Here is a 20,778-nt window from a genome sequence, read left to right on the forward strand (position 1 = left end):
GAACCTCCGCCGGATCCAGCCGCACAGTCCATGGCTGCAGCGCCTGAGACCTCTCGGCTAATCCCGCTCCGTACGGTTGTCAGCGCTAACAGACAAGTAACACTGCGTGAAATAACGTACAGGCTGATGGAGGCTCCACAATGGTGTGGAAAGTATTTACGGAAAGTGGACTTGGTCCTCCGGTCCTACTGAACCGATTATTTACTGGAAATATTTCTGTACAGCTACTCAGCCATTCATGGACTTCATGATTCCAAACAACGACGGAAATTTTGTGCATGACAGGGCGCCATGTACCGAGTCGCCATTGTTTTGAACAACATTCTGGACAATTAAAGCGAACGATTCGGTCAGCCAAATTACCGGACATGAATCACATCAAACACTTGTAAGGCATGAAGTAAGTTAGTGCACAAAATCCTACACCGGCAACACCTTAGTAATTATCTCCGGCTATAGAGGCAAAGTGGCTAAATATTTCTGCATGAGACTTCCATCTACTTGTTGAGTCTACTCCACACCAAATTGCTGCACTACGACGAGCAAAAGGAGGTCCGACGCGATATTAGGAGGTATCCCGTGACTTTTATTACTTCAGCGTAAATTGTTACTCAGGTCAAGAAACCTGGCTCATTACTGCAGACGTCACTGCAGATCCTCTCTCCTCTTGGTGTAAGGTAACGAAGAACAAATACAATAGAAGGAAACCCTCCACAATTTATGTAAATCAAACAAACTTGAGTTGCAATGATTGACTGTACTACCTAAAAAGTCAAAGAAGTTCACTCATTGACTCAGAAATATTGATTCAGAACGAACCTCAGACATAAAAAGGAAACAGTTTCTAGTTGTTTACAGTTGTATGGTTTGGAACAAGTATAAATTATAAAATTATTTTTTTACACATAGTAATACTAATCCTTACTAGAGCTCTGCATTTCGATGAAAACAACCGCTCGAGCATTCCCCATTTCGTGCCGCTGTTCGACGGCTGGGAAAGGCCCACGCTGCGATACGGCTGTGGCCGTGTAATGCACCATGTGGCCGGTTGTCCTCCACCTCTCGGTTATCGATTGGACTGTCGAGCACTGTCGCCCGCTCGAGCGTGCTCACTATCTCGGCCGGTGACAGTACAACCGCCGCGTGCTCTATCGACACCCCCGGGATAACAAGGCCGTCCAGCAGTGTTAGTGACGTCACACTAAGCGGCCCATAGCCGACGCAGCAGTCCACGGACACCTCCGTACAGACGCGCCTGATGCTAACGATCTTCTGTCCGTCATACAGAAAGGAGCCAACTATAATTCGAACCAAAGACCAAATTATTTATATTCTTGTAAATAGCATAAAGGTTCGTAACGAAATACCGAAATACGGGCAGGAATAAGTTTAATCGATTGAGGAACTTTGCCACTATTTTATAATTGTCAGAACACTATTTAGCTTTAAAACTCGCATACAGATGGTGACAAATGCCAACTGACAGCAGGACTTAACATTTTCAAGCTATTACACTGAAAGTAAATTATCTTAAACACTGTCATACATAGCAAAACCCTCCCAACTTTCATTTACAATAAGGTAACAAGAGTTCGCTTTATCTCATAAAAAACATGACTATTGTGAATTTACTCATATGTACATGGTGACAGCTCTTTTCAAGAATTTTTACAAGTGTATCCCCAGTAATAAAGAATGGAAACAAAAGATAGATATCAAATATTTTCCTTTTAACATAGACATCACTGAACACAAGATTCTGTCTTGCACTGTGATACTAAGGGACTGCTCTTTCCTTTAAGAAAAGCCTGACAATTTGAAGTTCACTCTGCTATTGAAGATACACTTCTTGAAACAATATTAAAAATGTTATGAAAGGTAAGGAAATGAAAAACAACCAAGTGCATTACATGTAAGAATGTGAGCAAAAGGCTGAGGCTCTCTTTACTTACCATTTTCAATCTCTCTACAGCTTTTCCACGTAGAAATCACCAACTGCAAGTCTCATTATTGCTGTCTGTTACTAACAAAGTGCTTTTCTATTTAGAAAACCTGACAATTTGATGTTCATTCTGGTACTGAAGATAAACACTTTTCAGAGGAGTTCTAGAACCTATTCCTGCCCGTATATGTAATCGGTATTTCGTTATGAACCTTTATGCTGTTTACAGGAATATGTATAATTTGGCCTTTGGTTCGAATTATAGTTCGCTCCTTTCTGTATGACGGACAGAAGATCGTTAGCATCAGGCGCGTCTGTACGGAGGTGTCCGTGGACTGCTGCGTCGGCTATGGGCCGCTTAGTGTGACGTCACTAACACTGCTGGACGGCCTTGTTATCCCGGGGGTTTCGGTTCTACAGTGCCGAATCGCATAAGAAACCGTGTGTAAACGCAGTTGACGACCTGGCTTTGAGCAGCGCAGACAGCGTTATGGATAAACCAAATATAGGTCTTAAACGTTCCATTCATGAAACGAAGAGAAGTATTATGGAGAGAATTAGGAGCGGCTCATTAATCCTGAAGAAGAAAGACATGGCGGAAGAGGAGGCGAAAAGTGAAGCTTGGAAATCGTTCGTACTTGTAGTGTATCCTGTCACGCAGGCTTCTGCTGGTTTCGTGCAATGTACCACATGTGATACCATACTTTCGTACCAGTCAAGCACAACAGGTATGCTTCGGCACTGCAAAAGTAAATGCGGAGCAGAAGTCCACCGGCCACTTGCAGTACCAAGTAGCATAAAGAAAGTTGTTTTTGATAGGTTGGTATATGAGTGGAATAGATTTGCTATCGTTAAATACTTGTAGTAAGATTGGCTTCAAGAATTGTTCACAGGAGCTCATCAATGTTGGCGCCACTTACGGCAAAGTCAGTATAGAAGATGTTCTTCCGCACCCTACCACTGTATCGCGGCATATTAAAGAAGAGGCAGACAGAATACGGGTTACAATGGTGCCCAAGCTAATATGTGCCTTAAAGAACAAAATGTGCGCTTTAGACGCTTAGACGCCTATCTGTGGTCTGATAACTCCAAGAAGAGAAATTTTTTGACTGTGACGTCGCATTATGTGAATGATGAGTGGCGGCTAGAAACGCTCGTTTTGATAACAACCGAGTTTCCGGACGTACCTAAGACAGGAGAGAACATACGGCACGAAATCGAAGAGCGGATGCTTGAGTTAGGAATGAAAAAGAATGATCTTACGAAATGTTACTTTGTCACCGACCAAGGAGCTAATATGAAGAAGGCACTTGAATCTTACGAGCGATTGCCTTCCTTTGACCACTGCTTGATGAGTGCGCTTCGTCACACATTCCAAGAGACGTTTTTAGAAGACGAAGCCCCTGAAATCCTGTCGTGTCTACTATCAGCAAGAGCTATAGTAGGCTATTTGAAGAGATCGGGTCACTCGGGGCGTCTGCGGCACTCTGTGAAGCAAGAAGCTGTAACTCGGTGAATCAGTATACTGTTAATGCTCAATTCCGTCACAAGTCAAATCGACGATATTCGAGATCTACTAGAATCCCGGGGGCAATCGACACTCTTAGAGACCTTCCAAGAAGGGTGTGTACGAGACGTTGTCGCTTTTCTAACCCCCTTTAAGGAAGCGAGTTTTGATTTGGAAACTGCAAAGATAACAACGCTGGAACGTGTGCTGCCGTGGTACAAGAGTCTGTTACATCATTGTGAACCAATAGACAGTGAGAACGAGGTAAGAACACTTTCTATAGGTTACGATCCTTTATACAACTGTTGAATTATCAGAGTGTAGTTATGTATATTGGGTTTCCTTTTCAGCTCATGGCGAAAATAAAAAGGAGAGCAGCATACTTCATCACAGAGAAGTGCAAAATTGAGGCTATCCATTCACTGAAACCAATTAGTAAACGAATGTTTGTTTGTCTAATCTGCCATCTTTCGTTAGATCAACATTTATTACGTCTACAATGTGATATTTGGGAAAGGTTTCGCAGCTTAAACATTCCACAATGCGTTTTGATGTAATTTGTGCAATATATATAAAATGTCACCGTAAATATAGTCGTTTAGTTACCAGTAATTCTAACTACGGTGTATACATATTTGAAGGTGACAGGAATATCTTACGGATGTTTTCATTCATGTTTAGAGTCCATTCAAGCATACAGTGACCAAGTTCTTCCCATGAAAAAGTCCAGGATGGACTGGAGTTCGGACGAGGACGACGCAGTTACTACCAATGAACTCGACAGGTACCTTTCTCTCTCCAAATCCGACTGTAGCTGTGCCGAAGGACAAATTTTGCAATGGTGGAAAACGCACGCGGGGTTATTTCCAAGGCTGTCGGTAGTAGCCAGAAGAGTCCTCTCTATTCCTGCCACTAGTGCTGCCAGGGAGAGGAATTTTAGCCAGGCCGGTCACCTGCTGTTCAGCAAAAGATCATGCCTGGAATCAGACAAGGTGGATGATGTCTTATTGATCCATCACAATTACGTAAGTATTCACAATATACCACGTAATCACAAGGAAGGAAACATTCCTCAAACTCTATAAATGTATGATTCCACTTTCATTGCCGGCCGCGGTGGTCTCGCGGTTCTAGGCGCGCAGTCCGGAACCTCGCGATTGCTACGGTCGCAGGTTCGAATCCTGCCTCGGGCATGGATGTGTGTGATGTCCTTAGGTTAGTTAGGTTTGAGTAGTCCTAAGTTCTAGGGAACTGATGACCACAGCTGTTAAGTCCCATAGTGCTCAGAGCCATTTGAACCATTTTTTGAGCCACTTTCATTGACTTCACAGGAAGAAGTTCAAACCGCCAGCTATAGTAATAAATAGCTCTAGGAACACAAATGACTCCTGTGTATCAGGAAGCACCAATGACGAAAAACGAATTCTATAGTCATGATTCACTTGTAACGTTATTTACAGGTAATAATTTGCTCAGAAATTAACGTTTGTGCAACAAAATTTAGTGAGTATTACTTTTAACTCCGCTATTCCTTCCCGATCCTGCATCAATATTAGTACAACGTATACGTGGCCGAGTTTGGAGATAGGCTACATATAGTCCGTGATTAGACTACTGTGTTCCCGTTTGTCTACCGAACGGAACAAATACTAAATACAGACATAACAGTTTTTAACGTTACAATTACTGGAATACATGATAACCTCAAAGGCGAAACTCTAGTAGTCTGCAACATATTAACAAACATCAAATGTAACATATACAAGTGTATTATTTAGGTCATAGAACTGGGAGTAAACAACGAAAGACATTCGTAAAAGAAATAAGTGAGTGGTTAATGTGAAGCGGTGGCCTCTGATCTCAAGGAGTGTGACGAAGCGCCGCTCGCTGGCACTGAGTCCACCGGTTACTGGCGACCGGCCGAGCGTTTCGCGCACTCGGAAGAGCGCTGGCGATCGGCTGCCCACAGACGGCGGAAGAGGACGCTCGGCCGCATACTGCCGAGAGCCAGAGGGGCGAGCGGGACTCGCGGGTAAAATTCGGAGATAATGCAGACCTCTAATCCTTACTAGCTGTACGTTATAAAATAATTTCTTTGATAATATCTTACTCTGAAAAATTGCGATTAGATGAGACGTCTATTTTGTGATGACAATGAGCCACTAACATTGAGTCTATGTAACTGTATATTTATTAACACTACGACTGCTTAGCAAGTAGCATGGTAACAGTCTGATTGTTGACGGGTGACAAACTGTACCATACCCGGCGACGCTCTTGCCATGTAATCGTTAAAAATGGTGAAGCACTATGCTCAATAATTGCAACGTACGTCCATGAAAATCCATCGTGACACCAGTGAACACACATGTTATCTTCATTTACTTCCCCCCGAAAGGTCCGGGGGTTAGAATAGGCCCGAGGTATTACCGCCTGTCGTAAGAGACGACTAAAAGGAGTCTCAAACTTTTCGGCCCTATGAGTTCAGGTCCCATTCTATGGTTTGATATGCCACTTTCAAAATTCTACAGAAGTGCGGGCCATATGGGGAAGGACACATTACATGGTGCACGAGTTTTCCATAGTGCCCTTAGAAAATGGTTCAAATGGCTCTGAGCACTATGGGACTTAACTTCTTAGGTCATCAGTCCCCTAGAACTTAGAACTACTTAAACCTAACTAACCTAAGGACATCACACACATCCATGTCCGAGGCAGGATTAGAACCTGGGACCGTAGCGGTTGCGCAGTTCCAAAGTGTAGCACCTAGAACCGCTCGGACACCCCGGCTGGCTAGTGCCCTTAGATTCGATCTCCTGAATATCCTGTCATGGCTTTGCATCTCCACCTGCGATTCAACTATTTGGGCGAGGATACTTCCCGGGCTATGTCATCTTCTTTCGTTGTCTCCTGTCCCTCTCGCCCCCATGACAATACTGGATTTCTCTGCGCTCAGTATCCAGCATGGTAGCCAGTCCGTTGTGGAGGGGCTGTCACGTGCCCATTTGGTGGTTGCCCCCTGACAACACAGGAATCGCACTGCTGATGTGTGAACTGTAAACTCCCCACGTATACCAAGGAGTAGATGCCTGTCTTCCTGAGGCATCAGGACTCCCTGCAACAGCCATCATGCCAGTTGGTCTTTGCTGTGGCTGGGTGGCGCCAGTGGGGACAGCCCCTGATCCACGTGTGTGGTATCAGGGCGAATGACCCGCAATGAAGCGGACAAAGTCATTTCTTGCTGGTGACCGTCGGGAACCAGCAGTCTCTAAGAAGGGCAAGATCGAACACGATGCCGACAGGTATGATTCCAAATCGTTTCCCTCTTTCGCTACGCCATGGGAGGAACGTAGGGCTACAGAACGCAGAGAGCCATATTTGCCTCGGTTTTTAGTCTGTAGCAGAACTAATGGGGTTTCCTTTCTACCTACGAAGCCTCAGTTTTTCGTTGAAAACCTTGAGATACGTTTGGAGAAGTGACAGCGCTGGCCAAGATGTGAAACAGCGTAGTCTTGATTCAGACAACATCCCCAGCCCTATCCCGAGCGTTACTCGCTTGTGACAAGCTGGGTAATGTTCCTGTTTCCATCACACCCCATAAAAGCTTCAACATGTTACAGGGGATCATTTTCCATCATGATCTCCTCTTGCAGTCTGACGGCGAGCTCCGCGCCAATTTAGAACGGCAGGGTGTTCATTTCATCTGGCGCCCTTACAGGGGACTCAAAGACAACAGGGTTGCTACTGGTGCCTTCATCTTGGCCTTTGAGGGTGATTCATTGTCTGAAAATATCAAGGTGATGGCTTACCGCTGCGACGTTAAACCATACATCCCTCCCCCTATGTGGTCCTTTAAGTGCTGGAAAGCCGCATGGTGTAGCCATGCGGTCTGGAGTGCCATGTCAAGGTCCACACGGCTGCCCCCATTGGAGGTTCGAGTCCCGTGTGTGTATTGTCTTTCACGTAAGTTAGTTTAAGTTAGATTAAGCAATGTGTAAGCTTAGGGACCGATGACCTCAGCAGTTTGGACCAATAAAATCTTAACACAAATATTAATTGCTGGAAGTTCTGGCACTTCCTGCTGCATTTGCAGCGCCACATGTCGAGACTGTGGACGTCCACTGAACCCAGATACTTCACGTGCGCCACCTACCACTTGCATCAACTGTGGAGAGCACCACTCCCCCTGCTCACCAGACGGCCCAGTACTCCATAAGGAGCGGAAAATCATGGAGTACAAGACTCTGGACTGGTTAACTTATACAGAGGCTAAACGTAATTTTGAAAGATTACACCCCATTCGGTTGACGTCGACATATGCTGCAGCTGTGTCACCATCGTCGTCCCTAAGTGCCAGTTGTTTCTCACTCAGTGCCACAAACAGTGGGTCCTCTAGGCCACCAGAATATATCTGCCCCCTTGGTGGTAGGCGGCAGATCTTCCTCCGCTGGTCCCTTTGGGAGCAAGACCTCCAAATGCAGAGGACGCCGGTCTCCTCCCCCCTGCCGGAGAAGTAACAGCCTCCTCTGTCTCCTCTTATGCAGAATGGGTCCCTTGTGGCACTCTCTTCCAAGGTCTCCACTAATGCAAAGGCGGACACTCGCCAGTGGCTCAAGGAGCCAAAAGCTGCTGGATGATGAGCTTCATGGTCTTCCTCTGTGCCTGAAGCTGCTTTGGAGAAATCTTCCCAGCAAGCCCCTAAAGAGAAGTGAGAGAGCAAGCAAACTAAAAAGAAGTCTGCTAAGAAACAGGACCCTCTGGTCGCCCCGACACCACCATTCCTTATCAATTCTGTATCTGGGGATGCAGTGGAGATCATAGTGTCCCCTGCTGACCTGGATCTCACTGATATTGCATCGACCATAGAAATGGCTACAAATACTCAATCGGTGGCAGCAGGTGACCCTAAGGCATAACCTGCCTCCTTGTCCACGTCATGCCTTCCCAGCCTCAGAATAACGTCATCTTCCAATGGAATTGCAGATTTTTTTTCCACCACCTGGCTGAGCTATAGCAAATATTAAGCATTACACCTGCTTACTGCTTTGCCTTTCAGGAAACCTGGTTCCTGGAAATGCAGACCCCTGCCCTCAACGGCTATATGAGATATTACAAGAACTGTAGAGACTATAATAGTGTCAAGTGGTGTTTGTGTCTCTGTCCTGAATTCATTATGCAGTGAATTTGTGCCCCTTGAAACCCCTCTTGAAGCTGTGTCTGTCAGGATAAGGACAACGCAGGAAATAACTGTCTGCAACATATATCTTCCTCCAGATTTTGCAGTACCCCTGAGCGCATTGGGTGCACTGATTGATCATCTCCCTAAACATTTCCTACTGTTGGGAGATTTTAAGGCTCATAACCACTTGTGGGGTGGCACCGTGCTTACTGACCAAGGCAGAGATGTTGAAAATTTACTGTCACAACTCGACCTCTGCCTCTTTAATACAGCTGGGGCTCAAAGGGCTCTGAGCACTATGGGACTTAACAGCTATGGTCATCAGTCCCCTAGAACTTAGAACTACTTAAACTTAACTAACCTAAGGACATCACACAACACCCAGTCATCACGAAATACAGGTGCCTCCACACATTTCAGCAAGGAAAGAACTGGGCGTCTTTTGAGGAGATCCATGAATCGATACACTTTTGAACTTGTTCATATGACCGGAAGTGCTGGTCACTCAGATCGTTTTCAAGTATGTTTTGTCATGCAGCATCGATTCGTGTCTGTCGCTTTACTGTGGCCCTTTGTCTTTCACTTCTCCGCTCAAACGCATCAACTGCTTTCGATAACGATCGCCTGGGATTGTTTCCGTCGGTTTCCGTAACTTCGAAAACCTTCTCTTTTGCGCTGCTATTCCTGTCTTCGAAATCAAAATCACCGTGATTGAAGTGTTGAAATCATTCTCCAGACGTTGCCTCACCTCAGGTCTTATCCAGCTTTTTAAGAATCTCAGCCTTAGGTTTCTCATGCTAGTGCATAAAAATAAAACTAAATAACGAAAACTGGGTTCCTAAGTTGACATATTCAGTCGAGAATTACTTTATGATGCAATCCCAAATCGTTTAATATTTTGATGGGGCTATGTTTACAACCGGCAAAACTTACTGTACGACACTTATGACGTACTATCCGTACTGCCACTTATCGCTACTGCCATCTATTGCAAAAAGCAAAAGCAAAGTTGTAGACATTATACATCAATTTTGCAATATTTAACTATATAATTAGAAACAGTCTAAAATACATCACTTGTGTTACACATAGACTTTAATTTCCAATACAAAATTTGGCTGTGAACTTAATAATACGGTTGTGCTGTTGGTGATCGCTACAGCTAATCACATACCCCACTCTCCACCAGGACTGTACAAGAACGCTATATCAACGAGCGGATCAGCGTTAAACCCTTGGGCATTCTCTAAAAACGCAACTGACAGAGCTATACGATATGCCAAAACTTTGGGATACAACGGAACGACTTCCACTGAACTTGTAGATTTTCTGAAAACTTTTGAGTCAAGAGCACTAGTAGTAAATGCAACCTCGGCTCTATCGGAAGACGTATGTATCAGTCTATTGCTTTGTTTCTTTGAATAAGTAAGTGCTCAAGCATAAAATATTACACAATGTATATCAAAAGTCTGGGAACATTTTAAAAACTTTATTGTAGCCGAATGATTATCATTTCAAAATAACACTATACATAATTTGAAAAAGTAAACTGTCCTTTTCAATTCCATAACGTCACCTGGAAGAGAAGGGACGTAGACAAGGCCCTTTACATAACCCTATATAAAGAAATCACGAAGAAAATTGTCGAGAAGTTTTAAATAGCAGTCTGGTACGGGAGTGGTACGTCGGAGCTTGACGATCAAGAATAGTGACTGTTTACTTTCCAATTTGTATGAAGTGTTGCCTCTTCCGAAAAAAAATACCGAATTCACAAAATCATCAGCTACATCTACATCTACATACACACTCCGCAATCCACCATACGGTGCGTGGCGGAGGGTACCTCGTACCACGACTAGCATCTTCTCTCCCTGTTCCACTCCCAAACAGAACGAGGGAAAAATGACGCCTATATGCCTCTGAACGAGCCCTAATCTCTCTTATCTTATCTTTGTGGTCTTTCCGCGAAATGTAAGTTGGCGGCAGTAAAATTGTACTGCAGTCAGCCTCAAATGCTGGTTCTATAAATTTCCTCAGTAGCGATTCACGAAACGAACGCCTCCTTTCCTCTAGAGACTCCCACCCTAGTTCTTGAAGCATTTCCATAACACTCGCGTGATGATCAAACCTACCAGTAACAAATCTAGCAGCCCGCCTCTGAATTGTTTCTATATTCTCCCTCAATTCGACCTGATCGGGATCCCAAACGCTCGAGCAGTGCTCAAGAATAGGTCGTATTAGTGTTTCATAAGCGCTCCCCTTTACAGATGACCCACATCTTCCCAAAATTCTACCAATGAACCGAAGACGACTATCCGCCTTCCCCACAACTGCCATTACATGCTTGTACCACTTCATATCGCTCTACAGTGTTACGCCCAAATATTTAATCGACGTGACTGTGTCAAGCGCTACACTACTAATGGAGTATTCAAACATTACAGGATTCTTTTTCCTGTTCATCTGCATTAACTTACATTTATCTATATTTAGAGTTAGCTGCCATTCTTTACACCAATCACAAATCCGGTCCAAGTCGTCTTGTATCCTCCTACAGTCACTCAACGACGACACCTTCCCGTACACCACAGCATCATCAGCAAACAGCCGCAAATTGCTATCCACCCTATCCAAAAGATCATTTATGTAGATAGAAAACAACAGCGGACCTACCACACTTCCCTGGGACACTCCAGATGATACCCTCACCTCCGATGATACTTTTTGAATGCAACCCAAATGTTATAGTTAACTACAACCCTTTATTCTGCTCATTGTAAGGCTCCTTCGACCAGCAACGCACAGCAGAACTGGAATCGCTGTCTTTGATTTTCCGATATAAATTTTGCAGTGACTGTAGTCTGTATTGGTTTCATGTTTAATTTGAGTAATAGTTGACGTTTCCAACTCACTGGAAGCTCAGCGTAGAGATTTTGATACGTCCCTTGTCGTCTCTCACTCGTTCAGTATCATTTGCATTCATATATGGTCGACCACTTCTCTTCCTGCCACACAAACTAACTTTACATGTCAGCTGTAGATTGCTTTTCTGCTGATTTCCCGTACTTCATCTTAAATTTTCCTTGGACACCCATTGCACTCATTTTCTTGTAAAATCAGAAAGCCTTGTTAGCTCCAAAAAGCGCCATCTCGAATGTGATACTACCTTGTGACCATACATGGAACTACACGTCACACCTGCAATGAAAAAAAGGAATTATGTGTATTGTTAATTTGTAATGCTAATCATTCGGCTACAATAAATTTCTTGAAGTGTTCCCGAACTTTCCAAACACGCCATACTGTACGGAAAAAGTAAAATGAATCTTCAGTAAACCACAACGTTTATTTACTTTTAAAAAACCGCGTTTAATATTTTATAACATTGTTTACTGATTTCATTTTGACGTTATGATGATATGTAAGAACGATTTTGAAAACCTTTACAGTTTCAGTATTTTTTCCCTGGGCATAGGGGCTAATGAAGTGCTGATCTGCTATGAAAATATCTTCACATTTATCAGAAATTAAAAATCGATTGCATCAACGAAGTTTTTTATGCTCTTGTGACGTAATTGGAAATGTTGTTGAGTAAATGTGTTTGAATACGTAAGACACACTATGTTACCATCAGACATGTAGCGCTCTGATCCATCACTAGTATTCAGTCAACGTCTACGTGTGTTATAATATTTTAAATAGTTGTATGTCGAGTTTCGTAAGACGAATATGAGGAATGTTTAAACATTTGCCTAGAGGAATTTCGACATTTCTCTACATCCTTAAGTCGGGTCGTCGGTGCACCGAGGACACAAATCGAATACACGTCTGACTCACCTCTGTGCCTCGAAGACAGCGCCAGAGGTGCTTAGTGCACATACACTAAAGTCAAGTCTTAGCGTTGTTCATTTGATTCATTTGATTACACTTGTAAGTCATGTCACCTGCAAATGTATGAGGCTTAAACAGTTCGTGTCCCGTAAAAAAAAGTATAGTGGATTATGTTGTTTTGACAACAGTTATTTGTAGTTGCTGAAGTAGCATCTCATCCCAGATCGAAAAATGATTAATTCCGATAATTAGCTAATTAGCTCAGCCCATTAAAGTGTCTTGTCCAAGATAAGTAATCGGAGTTTGTAATATCGGAATATTAATAAACGTCTGAGTAACAACAAATCATTAAATTGGAAAAAAATTTTAATCTGCTTTACAGTAATTTTGGATTACTGCTTTTTCAATAAAGTCAACAATTTTTTAGGTTAAATATGGAATTAAGAATATTTGTACGCCCATTAACAGAGTGATAAATTAGTATGGGCACCTAGTGCTGAACCAGAAAACGATTACGCGTTTTTGACTGAAGAGCCGCAGAAAATTGTGGCTGAGGGTCGCTTCAATAAAGTTCCCTACCTCGCAGGAGCACTTTACCTCGAGCAGCTGAGACAAACTCAGCGTAAGTACCGCACGACTTTATTGTGACTTTTTCACTTTAGCATAATAACTTTAAAGTATTGGAATTAATCTTCACTAATTTGGACAACGACATCCTTTGGAAGCTACAAATCGACATTTTCATACGTATGTGCTCATATTTACGAACAAAATCTTTTCTACAATTTTTGTATTAAAGTAGTACCACGATCATTTATTACATAGCTAGCTTTTGAAAAAATCTTGCAAGGCACTGATATTGCCAACATGGAGAATCTGAAGAACTTCCATCAATTGGTCTGTGACGGAACAGAAAACCCAGGTACTAAGAAAATCCTTTACTGGAGTGTTGAGATGTGCCGCCACAGACAAACTAGTAGATAAAAATTCCATTTGTCACCTTTCTATAGCCTACCACCGACGCAGTCAGAGAGTGCTTAATGGCGTTCCCTGACGGGGGCTTGGAAACGCACGTGGACAAGGAGTTGGTGACGTCACAGCGCGGAATTTCTGCGTTCCACTACATTGAGGAACGTGAAATGAAGGATACGGAACGTGAGATTTTTGCCTCGTGGAGAGGAACGTGGAAAATGAGATACGACGTCGCATTTCGCCAGAAGCGGAACATCGGAGCCGCCAGATTGTATGGCGTTAACCATCGTATTGGATGGGTTTTCTTTCTCTTTAGAGGACTTGGTATGAATATAAGCTGTTTCAAAGCACCAGAAGATGGAAAATCCCTTGGAAACGCTTCGTTTTAGCTACGAGTCATTATAATAAAATGACACGAAACTGCATATCTCTAGATAAAGACATCCTGTAGTTGATGTTTTTTAGTGTTGTACACTGAAGCGCCGAAGAAACTGGTATAGGCATGCATATGCAAATACAGATATTTGTACAATACGGCGCTCTGGTCGGCAACGCCTGTATAAGACAAGTGTCTTGCGCAGTTGTTAGATCGCTCACTGCTTCAAAATGTAAGGTTATCAAGATTTAGGAGAGGCTGAGCGTGGTGTTACAGTCGGCGCACGATCGATGGGACACAGCAAGTAGATGAAGCAGGTAGCGCTGAAGTGGGGATTTCCCCGTACGGCCAATTCACGGGTGTATCGTGAATATCAGGAATCCGATAAAACATCAAATCTCGACATCGTTGCCGTCGGAAAAAGACCCTGCAAGAATGGGACCAACGACACTTAAGAGAATCGTTCAACGTGACAAAAGTGCAACCCTTCCACAAATTGCTGCAGATTTCAGTGCTGGGCCATCAACAAATGTCTGCGTGCGAAACATTCAACGAAACATCTTCGATGTGGGCTCTCGGAGTCGAAAGCCCACTCATGTGTACTTGGTGACTGGACAATACAAAGCTTTACGCTTTAACTGGGACCGTCAAAACTAACGTTGGACTGCTGATGACTGGAAACATGTTGCCCGGTCGGACGAGTCTCGTTTTAAATTGTATGGAGTGGATGGACGTGTACGGGTATGGAAACAACCTCATGAATCTGTGGACCCTACATGTCAGCAGGGGACTGTTCACGCTTGTGGAGTCTCTTTAATGGTATGGGGTGTGTGCATGTGGAGTGAGATGGTAACCATGATACGTCTAGATACGACTCTGACACGTGACACGTACGTAAGCATGCTGTCTAATCACCTGCATCCACTCATGTCCATTGTGCCTTCCGACGGACTTGGGCAATTCCAGCAGTACAATGCGACACCCCACACGCTCAGAATTGCTACGATGTAACTCCAGGAACACTCTACTGAGCTTAAACACTTCCGATGACAACCAAACTCCACGGACATGAAAATTATTGAGAATACCTTGGATGCTTCGCAAGTGCTCTTCAGAAGAGATCCCCACCCCCTCGTACTCTTATGGACTTATGGACAGCTCTCCAGGATTCATGGTGTCAAATCCCTCCAGCGCTACTTCAGGTATTAGTCGATTCCATGCCAGTGTTGCAGCACTTCTGCGTGGTCGCGGGGGCCCTACACGATATTAGGATGGTGTACCGGTTTCTATAGCTTTTTAGTGTAGCTTGTGTGCTACGAAAGTGTATCTTCCCAGTGCTACGTCATAATGATGCACTATCAAAAGCGTGTCATACTGGTACAACGTGCATATTAACTATCCTTGGTGTGCGTACTGTAAGACCTTCAGTACACACAACATCAGATTATTTGACTTGTCGCTCTAACGAAGTAGGCGCGTGTCAGCAATATGTCTCGTGGTCTTATCGTGGCGTGTTTATCTTCTGCCGTTAGGTCAGACTATAGAAATGCCACTTGCACGCTTAAGAGTAGCAGATTGACGGTGACCAACTTTAAACAGAACTTGATTAGTTTTCACACACATTTATTAACATAATAACAAGGATAAAAATTACTTAACTTGGTTCTGGATGCTATTTACAATTGACAATCTGAAGTTCCTTTAGTATTGGTACGTTAATCTTATTCTCACATATATCTCTGATACTTGACAAAAGTGTCTATAATTTATCTTCATGGCTATGTACAGGAATATGGTAATCTCATTAGGCTTAGACTGAAACTTGACTATTGACTGGTACAGACAAATGTAGAACTCGTACAGACTGGTGCAGACAAATGCAGACTGACTAATCGGAGGTCTGTACACTCTTTATAATAACTCGCGCGTTCATGTATCACTGCGCGAGTGTGATCGGCGAGGAGAAAAGGTTCTACGTTAGCAGCAATCTCATTGGCTGCGTTACATATTAATACTCGGATCGGCGGAAGCAGAATTTGGTCCGCCTCTATGGCAGCGCCATCTCGTAGTGCGCAGACGGATGAGCGCTGCGCCTGCGCTGTTGTGCTTAGCGGGGCGCGCTCTAGTGGGAAAGTTGTATACGCGCTGACTACTGGGAACGATGTACACAACACTATCAAATAATGATACTTGTAGTTACAGCCTTTTCACATTTTGTGTCATATATGGGGATTTACGGGCTATGTCGAAACTGTAGTGCAGATGGTGGCATTGTAGACCCGCGAGCCAAATGGGAAAACGTAACAGGTTTGCGTCTACTTCGCTCCCAATTTACTCTTTCACCTTTTGTTTTCTAAGAGGTTCTGAGTGTTACTTATTGATTTAATAGTAGTATTAATTCAAAAGTCGATGTTATTTATTATACACAACGTACCTGCTACAGTTATTGTTGTAAAGGCCAACGACTGCAATGTTTCACCAGTGGTCAGAAGTACAAGTGACACACTGGAAGTTTTGGCTATTATGAATCTTTATGTAAAATATGTGTACCTACTTCTGGTTTATGGGCTGGCTCATGTTTGTACCTTGCCAGTATATATCTTTTTCAGTGATGGTGAGAAGATTCGAAAAAATATCCTCTTCCATTCGAATGAAATTAGGAAATGAATTTCGATCTTGAAATCTATGGGATGAAGTACGTTATTTCATAACGTTGGTAGTCAAAGCATCTAAATCTGGATATTATGAATACGCAAACTGAAGTTAGACACTTTGCCTCAACCATATTCAGTTCAAAACCGGAAGTGGGATGGAAATCCAGTTGTGTTAACGAATTAATTCTACTGCAGTATGTATCTCAGATAGTTGTATAGCATTGTTTAGTGTTCCTCTACTAGCATTTCGCTGCTCAAACCATCGACGAGCCCAGGTCTTCTTCACACTGCTTTTCTTCGACAATCGCTAACACAATTCACGCAGCTGTTATACGCGCATCCGTTCTCGTAAAGAAACTTGGTGATTTGCGAGCCAAACAAATCCAACAACGGTCGCTGGAGATCGCTGGGAGTCAAAGCCATGTTAACCACCTCGTCCCGTGTGCCGTGAGGTCGGCTGTGACGTCCGCGTCCACATCAACGTTACCTGCCGAGTTCCGTGTGAAGAAGGCTTAACAAAGGAGGAGCTGTAAACGTGTTGCAGTATCCGTGGTGGAACGGCGGCACTGCTTTCGCTCTGCAATGACTCCGCGTTCATCAGTCTGCCACTGTTAAGCGCTACCAGACAAGCGAATACGTAGCAATAACGAATCATACTCCCCCCAGGTGGGTCTATCAACATCACAAAGAACTGCTGAGATGTAACGTTCTGAACGAATGAAGAGATGGAATGTGCATCAGTAATCGCCTGGTTGCTTAACTCTCTGTGTTTAACTGGCAGAGACAAAAACCTGAGGCATTGTCTGCTCTACTGTTGAGGAGTACATGGTATGGTTTACTTTGAAACTCCCGGTATTTTAACAGGAAGAAGACAAAATCATTAACCAAAGTCTAATACGGGGTGGGGGCAACGGTCTTGCCGCAGTAGATACACTGGTTCCCGTGAGATCACTGAACTTAAGGGCTGTTGGGCGTGGTCGGCACTTGGGTGGGTGACCATCCTGGCCGCCATGCGCTGTTGCCATTTTTCGGGGTGCACTCAGCCTCGTGTTGCCAATTGAGGAGCTACTCGACCGAATAGTAGCGGCTTCGGTCAAGAATACCATCATAACGACCGGGAGAGCGGTGTGCTGAACCCACGCCCCTCCTATCCGCATCGTCCACTGAGGTTGACACGGCGGTCGGATGGTCCCGGTAGGCCACTCTTGGCCTGACGACGGAGTGCTTTAATACAGGTTGGGGTGAATTAAAGCAATCCGGACCATTTGTGGGAGTATTAACGGGGGAGGAAGAGACCTACAGTTACGTCCAACAGGATCGAGTAACTGCCCATACAGCCGCCAAACGTTGTAGCGCATTTACACGATCCTCACTCCTAATAGTGCTGTTGGCGGAGGTCAATCTGGGCGCTGCCCTACCTGGTCACTGAGGTCACCTGATCTGTCAGTGTGCGATTACTTTGTGTGGGGAGCCCTCACGTCTAAGGTGTATCACAACACTTCTCATAGTCCTCAAGAATTGTAGCGGAACATTTCGGATGAGACTGCAGCAATTCCAGCAGTCCAGCTTCGATCCGTCTTCAGCAACTTGCTGACTATGGCTCAGAAGTGTCAAGGAATGAATGGTGGTCACTTTCAACATCCACTATAGTCATGTTAGTACGGTTCCTTTTCTCTGCTGTGTTCCTTTGTACCCTGGAATTTTATTATTCGGGCCACTTTTATTTGCCACACCTTGTAGCTTTCTCATTAATATACAAAAACAAAATTAATGGTGGTAACTCGTTTTTCTGCTGGCAGCTCTGGCACTATGAAAATTTAAGCAATGGGAACCATATGGGCGGAAAGCACAGAAACAAAGTCATGTTTGTGAAAATTAAATTTACGCACAAACCACCAGTTTTTAGGCCTGAATTGTTTTTTAACCAAGTCTCAACATCCCATACTTTCTATGAAAAAATAATGTATCCACTTCATGTTACGAAATATTAATATTTAATATTATATTTTTATTAGTGGTAATTCACAAAATTTCCATATATAGGCTAGTAAAAATAGCGTCTATTTCACACTTATAAAATATTAATTTGATGTGAAACCATAAGTAGAGCACAAAGAACAGATACTCAATGCACCACAAACACAATTATTACATATTCCAACATCTGATATTCTTCATTAGCGTCAATTTCTTTAAGCATATTATATGGCTTGAAGTTCTTATAAAAATGCCAGTGCACCTTAGATTAGGAAGTATCACTACTCTGTACTTCATGTAGGCTTTAAATTGTGTTGTCCAACCATAGTTAACAATTGAGCAGCTCAGAACAATAAAATTATGCTTTGTGCTTTGGTCTGATAAGAAAATGTAAATCCGAGAAATCTGCGACACAGCTTTTCGTGAATATTCATATATGCAGTATGGGGCTACAGATATACATAATGTTGGTTCAACATAAGATTGAAAGATGTCAGGAGCAGGGATACATGGTACATTCTCAAAATCGGTAGCGGTTTCCTTTAGGCTCTTAAGCCTCTTAGTGCCTCAGTTTTAATATTGTGCAAGCTTGCTACTTTCTTTTATAATCTGAACTTTAATAAAAATGGCAAGGTACTGTTCATCAGAACACAGGAAGGAGTTGTGATCTATATAACGATAGATTTATTCATTCTAAACATCATAAGACAAAAAATGACTAAAGAAACATTACACAAACATTTTCATTTGACAAACACTTTCACTAATATGGGGTCTATGGTAGACAAAGTGATCAGCTGAGGATCGACACACGACACTAGCTAGAACACTAATCACTCTATCTGACTTCATACACGTGAATACGGGATACGGCACAAAAACTACGCCACCATCAAACATATATACTCTACTATTCCAAAAAGAAAAATATGGTTCGAAAGAACAGGGTTCTGAGAAATATATATTAGAGCCCTACGTGGCAGCAGCGAATACTTTACCCTTCTGCTGGTCAGGGCGGCACACCACAAAGCGTTCGGTGACTGAAGCCATGGACAGCAGCAATCTGTTAGTAATGGCGCGCGCCCGGAAAACGCAAGTACGCGGTCTCACGTTCAGCTAATTCGGAACGCAGGTACTTCCCTATGAGTCTCAGAAACCCTGGTGGATTCCAGTGTGCAGGTGGACCTCTTTGCTGGTCTGCTAAACCAATTTGACTCCGTCCCACGGTTATGTGTGACAGAATAGGTCAAATGTTTGGACAGCCGACTCAAGACAAATAAGTACACCATCACATCACTCGTTTGTGCGTGATGCTAGAAGCAGTACCTCTGTTGGTTCAGAAGGTGACTGGCACAGGCTCTAAGCGGCACTCTAGCAAAGGACACAAGTCTCACTGTTTAGGTAGAGACCTGCAATTCTTTACTAGCGAAGCACCAGCGCAAGAGTGACCTCTTCTCTTTCTCTCCGCTTTCCTCACCAGCTCGGGAGCAATGCCCATTTACTTCTTAGATCACTCCCACTTTAGCACAAGCCAATCACGAGCTGGAGTGCTGCATTCGAAGATGGGAGATTGTTCCTCGCTCTGCATACACCGATCTGACCAATCAGAGGCATTAAAGTCAACTGGGAGAAAAGAAAAAAAGATTCAGATTCAGGGCTTCTTTCCCACGCTTTTACGCCATGTCTTTTGCTAACAACTTGACCAGGATGGAACCACAGCCCTCCATAAAAAGATTGTTATCTCCCCTGTTGCGTCCATTTCGAAATTTCCAAAGAACAGTTGTAAACTCGCTAAAAGCCTCTTGCCTTTACAAATACACTCCTGGAAATTGAAATAAGAACACCGTGAATTCATTGTCCCAGGAAGGGGAAACTTTATTGACACATTCCTGGGGTCAGATACATCACATGATCACACTGACAGAACCACAGCCACATAGACACAGGCAACAGAGCATGCACAATGTCGGCACCAGTACAGTGTATATCCACCTTTCGCAGCAATGCAGGCTGCTATTCTCCCATGGAGTCGATCGTAGAGATGCTGGATGTAATCCTGTGGAACGGCTTGCCATGCCATTTCCACCTGGCGCCTCAGTTGGACCAGCGTTCGTGCTGGACGTGCAGACCGCGTGAGACGACGCTTCATCCAGTCCCAAACATGCTCAATGGGGGACAGATCCGGAGATCTTGCTGGCCAGGGTAGTTGACTTACACCTTCTAGAGCACGTTGGGTGGCACGGGATACATGCGGACGTGCATTGTCCTGTTGGAACAGCAAGTTCCCTTGCCGGTCTAGGAATGGTAGAACGATGGGTTCGATGACGGTTTGGATGTACC

The sequence above is a fragment of the Schistocerca piceifrons genome, chromosome 2, assembly GCF_021461385.2.
Source record: "Schistocerca piceifrons isolate TAMUIC-IGC-003096 chromosome 2, iqSchPice1.1, whole genome shotgun sequence".
Taxonomy (NCBI): Eukaryota; Metazoa; Arthropoda; class Insecta; order Orthoptera; family Acrididae; genus Schistocerca; species Schistocerca piceifrons.